Raw genomic sequence first — 13,982 nt, 5'->3', positions numbered from 1 at the left:
CCTTAGCTTAGCTGGCGATGCTTGCACGAAGAATCCGAGCACCGAGGAGTCCTCGGTGTAGCTGGTGATCTTCGAGCACCGAGGAGTCCTCGATGTATCTAGCGATGTCTGAGCACCGAGGAGCCCCTGGTGTAGCTGGTGATGTCCGAGCATCAAGGAGTACCCGGTGTAGCTGGTGATGTCCGAGCACCGAGGAGTCCTTGGCGTAGCTGGCGATGTCCAAGCGCCGAGGAGTCCTCGGCATAGCTGGTGATGTCCAAGCACTGAGGAGTTCCCAGCGTAGCTGGCGATGTCCGAGCACCGAGGAGTTCTCGGTGTAGCTAGCGATGTCCAAGCGCTGAGGAGTCCCTAGCATAGCTGGCAATGTTCGAGCACTAAGTCCCCGATGTTGTTGGCAATGTCTGAGCCCCAAGGAGTCCCCGGCATAGCTGGTGATGTCCGAGCACCGAGTACTTCCCAGCATAGTTGCCGATGTCCGAGCGCCGAGGAGTTCTCGACGTAGCTAGCGATGTTTGAGCACCGAGGAGTCTCTAGTGTAGCTGGTGATGTCCAAGCACCAAGGAGCCCCCGGCATAGCTGGCGATGTCCGAACACCGAGGAGTCCCCGATGTAGCTGGCGATGTTCTGAGCACTGAGGAGCCCTCGGCGTAGCTAGCGATGTCCGAGCACCGAGGAGTCCCCGATGTAGCTGGCGATGTCCGAGCACCGAGGAGTCTCCGGCATAGCTAGCAATGTAAGTGGGGTGAAGTGTGCCCACTTAGTCCCCGAGCATGAAGAATCCGAGCGTCGAGGAGTAACCGACATAGCTGGCGATGTCCGAGCACCGAGGAGTCCCTGGTGTATCTGACAATGTCCGAACACTAAGGAGCCCCTGGCATAGCTGGTGATGAAGCATGAGTGACGAATAGTCTAGTCAACTAGTCGGCGGTGAAGTGAGCATTGAGTAGAACCGACCAGTGAACAGTTCGATCAACTGGTCGGCATTGAAGTCCATGAACCTAGTGGTCTGACCAGTTGATCGATGGAGAAGTTCGAGCACCAGGTGGTCTAATCACTTGAACGATGATCCTGCAATACAAATATGCAGAACGGGTAGTACATGATGTAAAAATATATGAACTCTAGAGAAAAATCAGTAATGGCGATGAAATAGCGTATATAGCTTGGTGATCAGTTGGTGTGAAGATGTATTTATATTTAATACAAACCGCCTGACCAGTTAGTGTGTAGCTGAGTCTCCAGCCCTAGCTAGCCTGTTAACCATAACACAGAGCGTGGAGCCCATGTGTGTGTAGGAAGAACAAAGTGTCGCTAAGGAGCCGCTACTTGACCACCCATAACGTAGAGGGTAGATGCTCGTGCACGTGTAGGGAGGAGCTAGAGACAGGGCCATCTCTAAGGACATCTGAGCATCAACATGACTGTTCAGGGGGTTTAGAAAATCATTTGGAGAGCAAACATGGAAGAAAATAGCCCAGAGAAACATTATGGCGATATACGAAGATCGGAGAATATTTAGAAAAATATTAAAGCGTGACTTAGCTTTAGACAGAATATCTGGTCGGTAGCGTATGACATTATTTGGTCAGGTGACGCGGGCAGCTCGCTTGATGGCTAGAACGAACTTAATCTCATGTTGGAGTAGGATGGATGTAGTCGAAGCTTGGCGGTGTCAATCCGCATACGAAGACATGCGCAGTGGTTGTCGAAGGATATCGATGTGATCCGCCGAGTTGTCCCGAAGGATGTTGATCTTGAGTTACGCCATCTAGTTCACCAGGGATCAGTGCACACGAGCTCCACGGTTGGCGCCAACTGTCAACAAAATCCGGTCAGCGAGAGGATAGACATCTCCAATCTGGTCAGGCGAATTTGCCCCAGTAGGGCATCTTGACAAGTGGCAGCGACGTTGGTGAGCCCAAAGGGTAGGGTCCGTAACCCTTGGAGTTTCCCATGTAGCCTCCGATAGATCTAGATCGGAGCGTGGTCAGTGCTGAACTAGAGTGGTTAGAGCTAATTCTACGATGGAGAGGCAATCTTCTGGCCAACCTGATTGATGGATGTGATCAAATCGTCGATGTTGATTCACCTCCTATGGTAGCAGGGGAGTGGGCGGCGAATTGTCAGCGAAGACAACCTCAGAAGCAGGTTCCAAGATCAGATCTGTAGTCGTAGGTGTTGGGGTGATCGGCGTAGCATTGATCTACACTGGCTCAATGAGCTCTTTGACTCCGTCAGCATTGATGATCCACGATATCGATCCGAACCATGAAGATTTGGCCAGGGCTATGGGAGAGACGAAGAGCTTGCAGAACATACCATCTTGTTCGACATGGAAACAGCACACATACCCCTACCTGGCACGCCTAACTGTCGACAAAATATCATCGACAGTCCTTCGAGGGGTATCCCATGAAGGTAGATTGATCGACAGAGAAGCGTGTGATCAAGAACAAAAAGGCAACAGAGACATATGAGTTAGATAGGTTTAGGCCATCAATATGACGTAATACCCTACTCCTATGGTCTATTGGTTTGTATTAGCTATTGTATGATATTGCGTGAGTTTGGAGGGGGTCCCTGCCCGCCTTATATAGTCCGGGGGGCAGGGTTACAAGTCAGTTAGATCTAGGAGATAACCAGAAAGTAATAACAGATTACAGGAATCATGGGATCATATATGTCCTAATAGATCTTGTGGTATCTTTAGGATATCTTCCTAGTATCTTGCGGGAGGTGCCGAGTAGAGTCATGCCCCACAAGGCTTTGTCTTGTGGGCTAGGCCACCCCTAGGGGCGCAAGCCCATGTGATCTTCCGTGGGTATCCAGGGTCATACCCCCCACAGGTGTGCACTAGCATACCGTATCCTACCGGAAGCATGGCTCCATGGCTGGATTGAGTCATAGCCCACCTCCAACCTGCAAGCATAGTCCATGGCCCGTTGCACAATGGTCCTAGGTAGGTAGGCACCAATGGCTTTGCCACGCACCACTCCAAGTTTGCCATCCCCGATGATGGCATCACAAATTAGGGGAAGAACACTACTAGCAGCAAGGCAGCTGCCCCGACTCGATGACTGTGGCACAAACTCTAGCTCCAAATTGATTGCAAGAGCAACACATCGAAGCAGAAGCCAAGAGGACGAGGAAGGAGGAACATGCGATAAAAAATCTTGCCCATCTAGAAGAACCGATTCGGCTCGCCTAGTGGGCAAGGTTATCCTTGCTTAGGTGGGCTAGGTTTCTAGGCAAAACTAGTTCTTGTTGTTTTATGAAACTTGTAACCTTGCTTGTGAAAGAATCTGGCAAGTGGCCTAGAGGGGGGGGGGTGAATAGGCCTTTTTCTAAAATTTAATCAACTTCATGAAACTAGTCAGAACGTGAAACCTCTGGGCCTGAGCGTGGAGGTTCCGGGGTGCGGAGGTTCCGTAGCTAAGCGTGGAACCTCCAGGATCAGAGTAAGAAATCATTCTACTATGGAATTTAATGAATGAAAAATAGATTGAATGTAATACCAGCCTTCCTGGGAAGTGTGTTGAGCTATCCAAATAGTTGGTTGCACCTAGAGGCTGAGGGATTCGAAGATCGGATGCAAACCCTAAAAATCAATTCAAATCATAAGTAATAGCAACAACAACAGCAATCATAGTGGACACTGAGGATTTATCTCGTGGTTCAACTCACCACTAAGGCTAGTCTACATCCATGTTGTTGAGGGTTCCACTAAGTCACAAAGGATAATACAAACATCCCGATGCTCAACCACAGCAGATTGGGAGCTACCGGGCGACCACTAGCCGTCTAGGAGTCAAGGTCCAAGAGTAATGAACACACCAAGCGGCTAGGACTTCACCAAGTGCACAAGAATAGAGAAGAATGATCTTCTCGAGCTTTCTCACACTCTCTAGAGCCAAATCCCTCAAGGAATCACAAAGATTTGAGCAAAGGAGTTTGGAGCACCAAGCTTGGGAGAGAGAGCGCTTCTGTTCGTTAGGAATGAAGGAATGAAGAAGATGACCATTAGGGGCGAAGTGGTATGGTATAAATACCACCCACTGTCACCCACAAAATGGTTGGGTCTGATAGACCCCGGAGGTTCCCCGTCTAGGAGCGAAGGTTCCATGCCAGAGCGCGAAGGTTCCACTCGGGTCAGAGCAGATAGTAATTCAGCTCGGCTGGCTTTTTGTGGCTAGGATTATTTGAGATGTAGATGGAGTTTTGAGCACTTGGTTCCACCCAGCACACTATTAGTTTCCCCCTTGATAGTACGTCTTGTCCTATGACTCAATTTCAAAATATAAAATGAATTAAACTAGCTCTTGGAGTCGTTGCAAGCCATCCTATTCGAGTTGGGGTGTCCTCCTTTGTTTCTTTGCATCCATGATTAAAGATATGATGTCAAACACTTGTCAAAGCCAGTAGTCCTTTAATTATGTGGTCAACATCATCCAAAACCCACTTAGAGCTTGATTGCACTTACAATCTTCTCCCTTTTTGGTAAATGTTGACAACATAATTAAAGCTTATATTTAATAGAAAGATTGAGCTTTTGATAGCATGAATACAAGGCCCCCCTTAATATATGCAAGATTTGTTTGGAATTATAAAAATGTCCCATCAAGACATACTTTGCATATATTAAGAGCAAGTGTGAAAGATACATTGTATTCATTCCATCATGGGGTGCAAAATAAGTGTGTTAAATAATAATCTATGATGCATATGACAGTTTATGCACAAAAGAAAATATCCTAGGTCTGTAGAGCGTAGAGCCTCCGGGACATGAAGCCTCCGGGCCAGGGCATGGAGCCTCCGTGTTTTGCACACTTAGAATATTTTAATAGAATAGAAAGCATCACATATATATAAACAGACACCACACAGATCTAACATGCTAGTAACATATGAATATAAAGAAGTTCTACCATAGTTCTAGCATTCCATTACACATAAAAGTTCACATATCTATGTCCATGACCACCAATCACCACACAAAGGCGATACAAAGTAATATCACAGACCACTAAGATAGAAAGAGAGTTCAAAAATGACCTCAACTCTCACAACTCACAACGTCCTACTACTACTACCACCATGATGAAAGACGACGACGACAAAAGAAACATCTCAATCTTGCCTCCCTCCCCCTTTGTCAATAGATGCCAAAAAGGGAAAGAACAAGAGAGGTAAGGCATGGTCGTCTCACTGCTCCCTACTCTAGTCACTACCAATGTCACTGTCATCATCATCTGCGGGGTTGGTCTGCTGCCTATTGCCCAAAATAGTCCTCTCACTAGGACTCCTCATCACTATCACTCACAATAGCCCTACCGGCTTGGTGAGTAGTCATCGTGTGCCTCTGTGACCTGAACTGCCCTCTCTCACGTCTAAGGATGTTCATCCTCACCAAGCGTCTCTTGATCATGAGGATACTCCATCTCTTCCTCATCCTCACTAGTGTCCTCATAGGGTGGAAACACTGGCGATGGTGGAATCTCTCTAACCTCAAGTCCCAACTGCCTCTTCATGTCATTGATGTCCTTTCTTCCCTCATAAGCGACATCCACAACATATTGACACATGCAAAATATGTTCTTGAGCAACTCCTTGAGCTTACTCCCCCTAGGATCTATGGTGAGAAGAGGAAGGCCTGTTGCTAGGTCTCTCTGTGGGTGTAGCCCCTACTGTAGCTAACATGCCAGCAGCCCCGACCAGTGCCTCCCTAGCCTGTGTGCTACCACTAAGGCAACTTGTATGGCTTGTGCTCCACATCCTTCTTAAACTCGATGCCTGACACCCTCTCAATGATGTACATTTTGTAAGGAGCATAGGGAAGGTCATTCCTAGCATCATCTAGTGAGGTGCTCAACTCAGTCCAAATGAATCTACTAATAGAGAAAGCATCACTACCTAGAGCCATCCTAGCAAGCAAGTTCTTGGCATACTTCCTCAATGAAGTGGAGTCACCTACTTTTAGGGTTGATAGTCTCTCTGAAGAAGTTGTACATGTCATAATAGAACGACTTCAAAACCACTGTCCTACCATCCGCTAAGTCCCTCCTCTCATATGCAAAGACAATGTTCTCTAGCTTTAGGACTAGGCTATGTCTGGATGCTGTCAGCATACCTAGTCACCACTAGCAAACCCAAGCAACCGAGCAAAAGCGGTGAAGTCAACCTTGTAGTGAACACCTTCTGTCATCCAGTGGAAGGTTTCATTTGCCACATCATGAAACAAGGTGGCATGAAACTGAGCCAAAATCTCTCAGTTCCAATCATATTAGAAACCCATGATATCTTTCAGCCCATGCTTAGTCATTGCCTCAATGACTCTCCTAGAGTCTAGAGTGTTCATGCTCTCAATATGATCCTAATCTATGTATTTCATCTGAACAATCTTCTTCTCCTTGGTAAGAATCACTATCTTATAGAAGTCAAGCTGAAATAGCAACCAAAACATATAATCAATCCCTCTATCATTCAGCCAAGCATAGGGATTTATGGCCCTAGCTCTCTTGACTTGCACTCCCAAGTTGTGATAGTTATTGTGCTGCCTTTGGACTCCATGATCATAGATCACTGGCTCTCTCCTCACTAGAGCACCCTAATGCTGAACCATATAGGACTGATCAAACTCTAAGAACCAAGGGGGTGGGTCTGGTGCACCAATTGCAGGTATGGTCTTCCCTTCTGTTCTTCCATCATCGGTAGGTCCTTCTTCATGTCCAGTAGCACCTAGCACCATGGCTAGCACTGCCATGACCAGCATCACTACACTACCCATTCTAGGTTGAGCTTTTCGGCTGCCTCGACCTTTGCCCTACTGCCCACTGCCTTGACCAACATCTTCACCACCACCAGCAAGCTCTCGAACATCTATCCCTCTGATCTGGTGGTCGATAGGATCATTAGAGCGCTTCAACCTCTTCTCATTTCTTTGACCCGGATCACCTTCCATCTAACGAAAAGAACATGTAGAGAAAATAAGAAACAATGCTTAAATATAATAGCAACATCATAGTAGGTTTGAGTTGAGTTTTGAAGCAAATCAAGGCACTTAGTTTATCTAGATCGTAGAGCCTCCACGCTCAGACGCGTAGCCTCTGAGGTCCAGAGCCTCCGCGTAGATACCTAGAGCCTATGCATTCTGGTAGATGAGCCCTTAATTTGATTCAACTATCAACTCAAATCTAGCACAATGAACTATCAAATCCAACACTAAGGAACTAGAACAACTTTGTCTATGCAAGAAATCGATCAAAAAGATAACCCAAATTGAATCCATGGTGGAATTAGGGTTTCCCCTTGGATGTGAGAAATCGAAGGGGTTTAGGACGATGATGATCACAAATGACCTCAAGGACTGCTCCTCTACTGCGGGCATAGCTAGGGAGCCAAGGATTTTGGCTAGCGACGACTGCACTTTCAAAAGATGGAAAAGATGGCTTCTTCTTCCTCCTCCATAGACTCTCCCTAAGTCCCGACCTCTGACACCACCACCACAAACGCCCACACAACATGACAGCAAAGGTGAGCGCTTGTGAGAGAGAGCGAGAGTGAACGAGGGGTGCGGTGCGGTGAATGAGAAGCCCAGTAACTTAGGATAGTTACTAGGAGGGGTAAAAAGGGAAAGATGAAAATCATTTTTGATTTTACCCAAACCCTTGCGAAACCATCAGGGCGCAGAGCCTCCAGTGCTAGGTCGAGGAGCCTCGTGCCGTAGAACCTCCAGTGCAGAAACACGAAGCCTCTGTGATCTGACACCGAGCAAAAACTAGGTCTGTATTCCAAGGAATTTCTAAGTGTTTTAATTAATGGTCATGGACTTCTTGTCTCTTGTAGCTAGCCAGCAAAACAACAATACATAACAATAGCTACTAGATACAAGATTGGACATAAGAACCAACATTTTGAAAACACTTATGAAAATTTTACAAGCCTAACTAGTTGAAACATAAAGCAATAAACAGAGGCGTGCATGATTTCAAACCATGTTATGAGAGTCAAGTATATTTAGTTCACTCCTCAAAGCATAGAACCTTGACTCATCGAGAGGCTTTGTGAAGATATCGACTAATTGCTTTTCGGTGCTCACATGGTGAATTGCGATATCTCCTTTGGTTTTGTGGTCTCTCAAGAAATGATGATTGGCGTCTATGTGCTTAGTTCTTGAGTGGCTTACGGGATTGTTTGCAAGCTTTATGGCACTTTCATTATCACACAAAAGTGGGATTTGGGTAAAGTGACATCCGTAATCATTGAGGGTTTGCTTCATCCAAAGTAGTTTGGCACAACATGCACTGGCCGCCACATACTCGACTTCAGCGGTGGAAAGGGCTATAGAATTTTACTTCTTAGAGCTCCAAGACACTAGGGACCGTCCAAGGAATTGACATGTCCCTGATGTACTTTTTCTTTCTACTTTGCAACCGGCGTAATCATAATCTGAATACCCAAGTAGATTGAAATTGGAGCCCTTAGGATACCACAAGCCAAAGTTAGGAGTGTGTACTAAATATCTCAAGATTCTTTTAACTGTCATAAGATGACACTCTTTTGGGTTAGATTGAAATCTAGCACACATGCACACGCTAAGCATAATATCTGGCCTAGATGCACATAAGTAAAGTAGGGAAGTCGATCATGGAACAATATACCTTTTGGTCAATGGCTTTCCCATCTTTATCCAAGTCTAAGTGCCCATTTGTTGGCAAGGTGTATTAATGGGTTTGGCATTTGCCATGTCAAACTTCTTGAGTATATCTCTTATGTACTTTGTTTGACATATGAATGTCCCCTCCTTCAATTGCTTGACTTAAAACCCGAGGAAGAACGTCAATTCACCCATCATAGACATCTCAAACCTCTTTGTCATAGTCCTACTAAATTCTTCACAAAAAGTTTGATTAGTACTACCAAATATTATGTCATCGACATATATTTGGCACACAAATATATCATTCTTAATCTTTCTCATGAAGAGAGTAGTGTTGGCTTTGCCTATTTCAAAGCATTGCTTGAGTAAGAAATCCTTAAGGCATTCGTACCACACTCTTGGTGCTTGCTTAAGCCCATAGAGCACCTTATGGAGTTTGTAGACATGATGAGGACACTTAGGATCTTCAAATCTTGGTGGTTGCTCCACATAGACTAGCTCAAAGAGTGGGCCATTGAGAAAAGCACTCTTCACATCCATTTGATATAGCTTGAAATCATGATGGACAACAAAGGCTAGCCATCAGTGCAGATGTCTCTTTGAAGTCTAGCCATTCAACTTGAGTGAACCCTTGAGCAACCAATATTGCCTTGTTCCTTGTCACCACACCATGTTCATCTTGCTTGTTTCGGAAGACCCACTTGGTGCCAGTCACATTAGTCTTGGGTCTTTCCACCAACTCCCACACTTGATTTCTCTCGAAGTTGTTCAACTCTTCTTAGCATAGCCATCACCCAATCTAGATCCTTAAGAGCTTCATCTACCTTAAGTGGTTCCAAGGAGGAAACAAATGAGTAAAATTGGCAAAAATTTGCTAGACGAGATCGAGTTGTTACCCCCTTTCTTATGCTCTCAAGGATATTGTCAATGGGATGATCCCATGTACACTTTGATGCACTCTTGGATGAGGTGGCCTATCTGATGGTTGATGTAGGGATTGGTTGTCATCATCTTCATCAGCTTGAGGCTCATCATCTTGAATATGTTCATCCTCTTGCTGATTATTGTCCTAGACCCTGGAGTCTCTGCGTCCTGGCGTAGAACCACCTGGCCCTAGAGCCTCCACGTTTAGGTGCGTAGCCTCCATGTCCTACATGTTCATAGGACCTGGGACAACAGTTGGCCCTTGGAGTGGTGTTGAAGCTTAGAGTGGAGGATCTTCTTCTTTAGTAGCTTCAACTGGTCTCACATCACCTGTGGCCATTTGCTTGATTGCTTCATAAGGTGGCTCTTCTTTTCCTACAACATCTAGATCAACTTGCTCCACTTGAGAGCCATTAGATTCATCAAACATCATGTCTACCATGATTTCAGTTCTTCCGGTAGAAAGATTGAAAACCTGATAGGCGTGCTCGTTTGGACAATAACGAAGAAGAAAGCCTTCATCAATCTTAGGTGCAAATTTAGAGGTTCGGGGCTTCTTGTTAAGAATGAAATATTTGCGCCCAAATACTCTAAAGTATGACACCTTGGGTTTGTTACCGGTTAGGAGCTCATATGAAGTCTTCTTGTAGTACTTGTGAAGATAGAGGCAGTTGATAGCATGACAAGTGGTGTTCATTGCTTTGGCCCAATAGTTGTCCGGAGTCTTGTACTCATCAAGCATTATTCTTGCCATGTCAATGAGAGTCTAGTTCTTCCTCTCAACCACCCCATTTTGTTGAGGGGTATATGGATATGAGAATTCATGCTTGATGCCCTCCTCATTAAGAAACTCTTCAATGTTGGTGTTGCAGGAATTCAGTGCCATTATCGCTTCGCACCTTCTTGATAGGTAGCCCGAACTCCCTTTGTGCTCTTCTAATGAAGGTCTTCACCTTCCCTTGCACTTCACTCTTATCATACATAAAGAACACCCACGTGAAGCGAGAATAATCATCAACAATAACAAGACCATATTTGTTACCGCCAATAATAACATAGGCTACCAGTCCAAAGAGATCCATATGGATGAGCTCCAATGGGCTTGAGGTAGTGACAATGCTCTTTGGTGGGTGTGGTACGCTTACTTGCTTTTTGGGTTGGCATGCTTTACATATCCTATCTTTCTCAAATTGAATATTCGTTAGTCCAAGGATGTGTTCCTCCTTTAGAAGTTTGGCCGAATTCCTCATCCCAACATGAGCTAGTCAGCAATGCCACAACCAACCCATGCTAGATTTTGCCCCTAAACAAGTCTCAAGCGTTGCTTTACTTTTGTTGAAATCAACTAGGTAAAGCTTGCCCTTTAAGCGATCCGTAAAAGCAATAGAGGAATCCTCCCTTCTAATGGTGGTCACACCCTTATCCGTAAAGTGACAATCATAGCCCATTGTTGACATTTCTTAGCATTCGCTACTAAGAACAAAGTTTAAATCCTAACCCCTAGCAACAACCCAGAAATGCTTATTAGTATTTATTAACGTGTCACTTGGTTGAAGTACTTAGCCACCTATTATAAACCTACATCTCCTAACTTTACTAGGTTGTCATCTCTAGTGATGATACTAGAGATATGTGTTGGTACTGCATAGTATTACTACTAGAATAACAATAAGCAGATCTTTATTAAAGTATGTGACTATATAAATCTATGAATAAAGAGTATCCGTAAGCGCACAGATAATATACCATTGTAGCATTTTATCCGAGAGTATTCTAGGTATTGTTATTTATATTTTTACCACTAGGAAGGTCTAGCATGGACATATTGATAACTTATATTATTGAAGGAGAAGTAAACCATAACAAATACTCTACTCATAATAGGGATAAGTCATAAGATAAAATATGTATATATGATAAGTAATGATAATGATAAGTCACTCAGAGCACTCCTTTCTATGGTATTAGCATGGTCATATAGAATATTAGAGAAATAATTCCTAAGTCATTCTTAATTACAAGTCAAAGCATACATTTGATTAGTGTAATTACACCTAGTAATCATGGCTAAGATCATCATCATATCTACACAAAAGGGATATTACTAAGGAAGATTGAGGGCAGAGCTCATTCTACCTTCGTAATCGGACCCTACGTGCGCCTATATTCAGGGAGTGGACTACAAAGGACTCAATGGGAGTGTCACATCTGTGATCTACCACATGACCCAGAATATAGGGTATATCCGTAGGTAAACAACGTATAAACACCATGCATACACAATGTCGAACCACCCACCCATGGTACCTTGGAGTGAGTGCTATACGAACTTATGCATAAATATAATGATAAACTAGCTATACTAAGCATATAATCAAAGTAGACAATGAACATCATAATGAAGAACATGAATAAGATGAATATTGAGATTGTCATAACAATTGTGACTAGCATATACAAATAATGGAGAAACAAAAGAGAGAGGGGTACAAAGTTTATACTGAACCATACTCTTGACAAGATCAGGAATCCAAGCGAAGTCCTGCTTGCCTCCCTCTAGATCTATCCTAACTAGCTATGCTATAGAGGAGGAGCTCTAAGGAGATTAGGGTTTCTATCTTCAAATGACTTGATGACTTATGATTCCTGAGGGAGGCAGGGGCTGGATTATATAGCCCTAAGGTTCCAACATGAGCCCTTGGATCAAACCGACTTAAGCAACGACCTAGATGCATCCTCAAGGGCGATGGGAGACTACCATATGAAATTGGCTAATAGGTGGGACTAGGGGGCCAGGTGGCCCAACCTACAGGCTGGGTGGCCCCACCTGTCAGGGGGTGGCCCTCCGCTTCGGTGATGTGGCTTCTGGACCCTTTTAAAGTCTTCCCACGTAGGTACTACGGTAGAACTTCGTATTTTCCTTTGATGATTAGGTCCTCCTTGGCGGTTTTCTTATTAAACCCTGCTGGAAACACAGATTCATCCAAAACTTATGGAATTTATTAGTTTAAAGCTCTAAACCTTCATTGGTGATTATATTTATGCCCTTATGCATGTTTAATTGTTTGTTTAAGTTGGTTGTTAATTACCACCAACAACTCCCCCAAGCTTACCTTTTGCTAGTCCTTTAGCAAAACTAAACTTAGTAAATGGATCTAGAGTTTAAGGATTATGAAAATATTGAAGCAACTCCTCAAAAGTACATATGCGTTCAAACAAGAATTCTCCTTCGGATTAGAATAAATCGATCTGACTTTCAAATTTACCTAAATTGCCTTTAACCATGGGGCTTGTATGCTTCACTTGTGTCTTGAGCAATTGAAAGACAGAACAATCAAGTCAAGCACTATATCTCAAGTTCTTTGCTCAACCATTATTCCTAGAGTTTTTATAGGTTTTCAAAATAAAACTCAGAGCTCTCCATTGTATGACTCTCTCAAGTCTCTCAATATATGTGGTATTTATGGATCCTTACCAAGGCAATAGCAGTGTTATGTCTTTCCTTTCTTACAACTAAGGCTTATGTGGAGCTCATAGGAGTGGAGAAAGCATAAAAGAGCATACTTGCAATACATATATTGTAAAGTCAAACAATGGATCCAAAGAGAGTTGAGTCATACAATCAAATCAAGATGTGCATGTATATGGATATATGTGGTGGATATATATGGTGGCTAACCTATAATTCTACTTTGCTCCTTAAAAACATATCTTTCTTTTGAAACTTGAAAACAACTTTGCAAGAAAACATGGGCTATCTTATTCATCTCACTTTTTTTAGGTGGGCATCTGAGTATCCATTATTTTAATAATTCGGACACTTGTCCATTTTTTCATCTCTTTTTTTATTTTTATGAATAACTTTTGCATAGCCCCATGCTTTTTTCTATAACAAAACTTTTGAGACATAGCAACAAGAACTTGGAGCATTTCTTTGATGGATATCCTATCAAGAATATTTTTGGTGTTTACTCGCAGTGTAAGAGTAAAACATTTTTAGGTGGATCTAGATGAAATGACATGTTGTTGCGCCTACCCCCAGTGTAGGAGTAGTGCATATGTGGGTGGTGTGTACGTGATCTTGAGTTTAAGAGCATGACAAACCTCTCATAAGGGTCAACAAAGCTTGACTAAACTCAATGCAAAACAAGTAGCATATATGAGTGGAAGTTTTTTTTATTCTAAATATCATTTATGGCTCTGGTCGGAATTCAAGCTTTGTCATATAGGAGCTCATCATGTAAGATTTTTATATTTTTCAAAAGATAAATCTCTAGAACTTTAGTATCACTAGGAACAAGATAGACAACGGCTCAGACCTTCTCATATCTTATCCATCAATTACCAAGACTTAGATCAAGCATATGCTACCTATGAGTTTCTAGCTCAGAGTAAATTCTTA

The sequence above is a fragment of the Miscanthus floridulus genome, chromosome 11, assembly GCF_019320115.1.
Source record: "Miscanthus floridulus cultivar M001 chromosome 11, ASM1932011v1, whole genome shotgun sequence".
NCBI lineage: Eukaryota > Viridiplantae > Streptophyta > Magnoliopsida > Poales > Poaceae > Miscanthus > Miscanthus floridulus.
Note: the sequence above shows the minus strand (reverse complement) of the source record.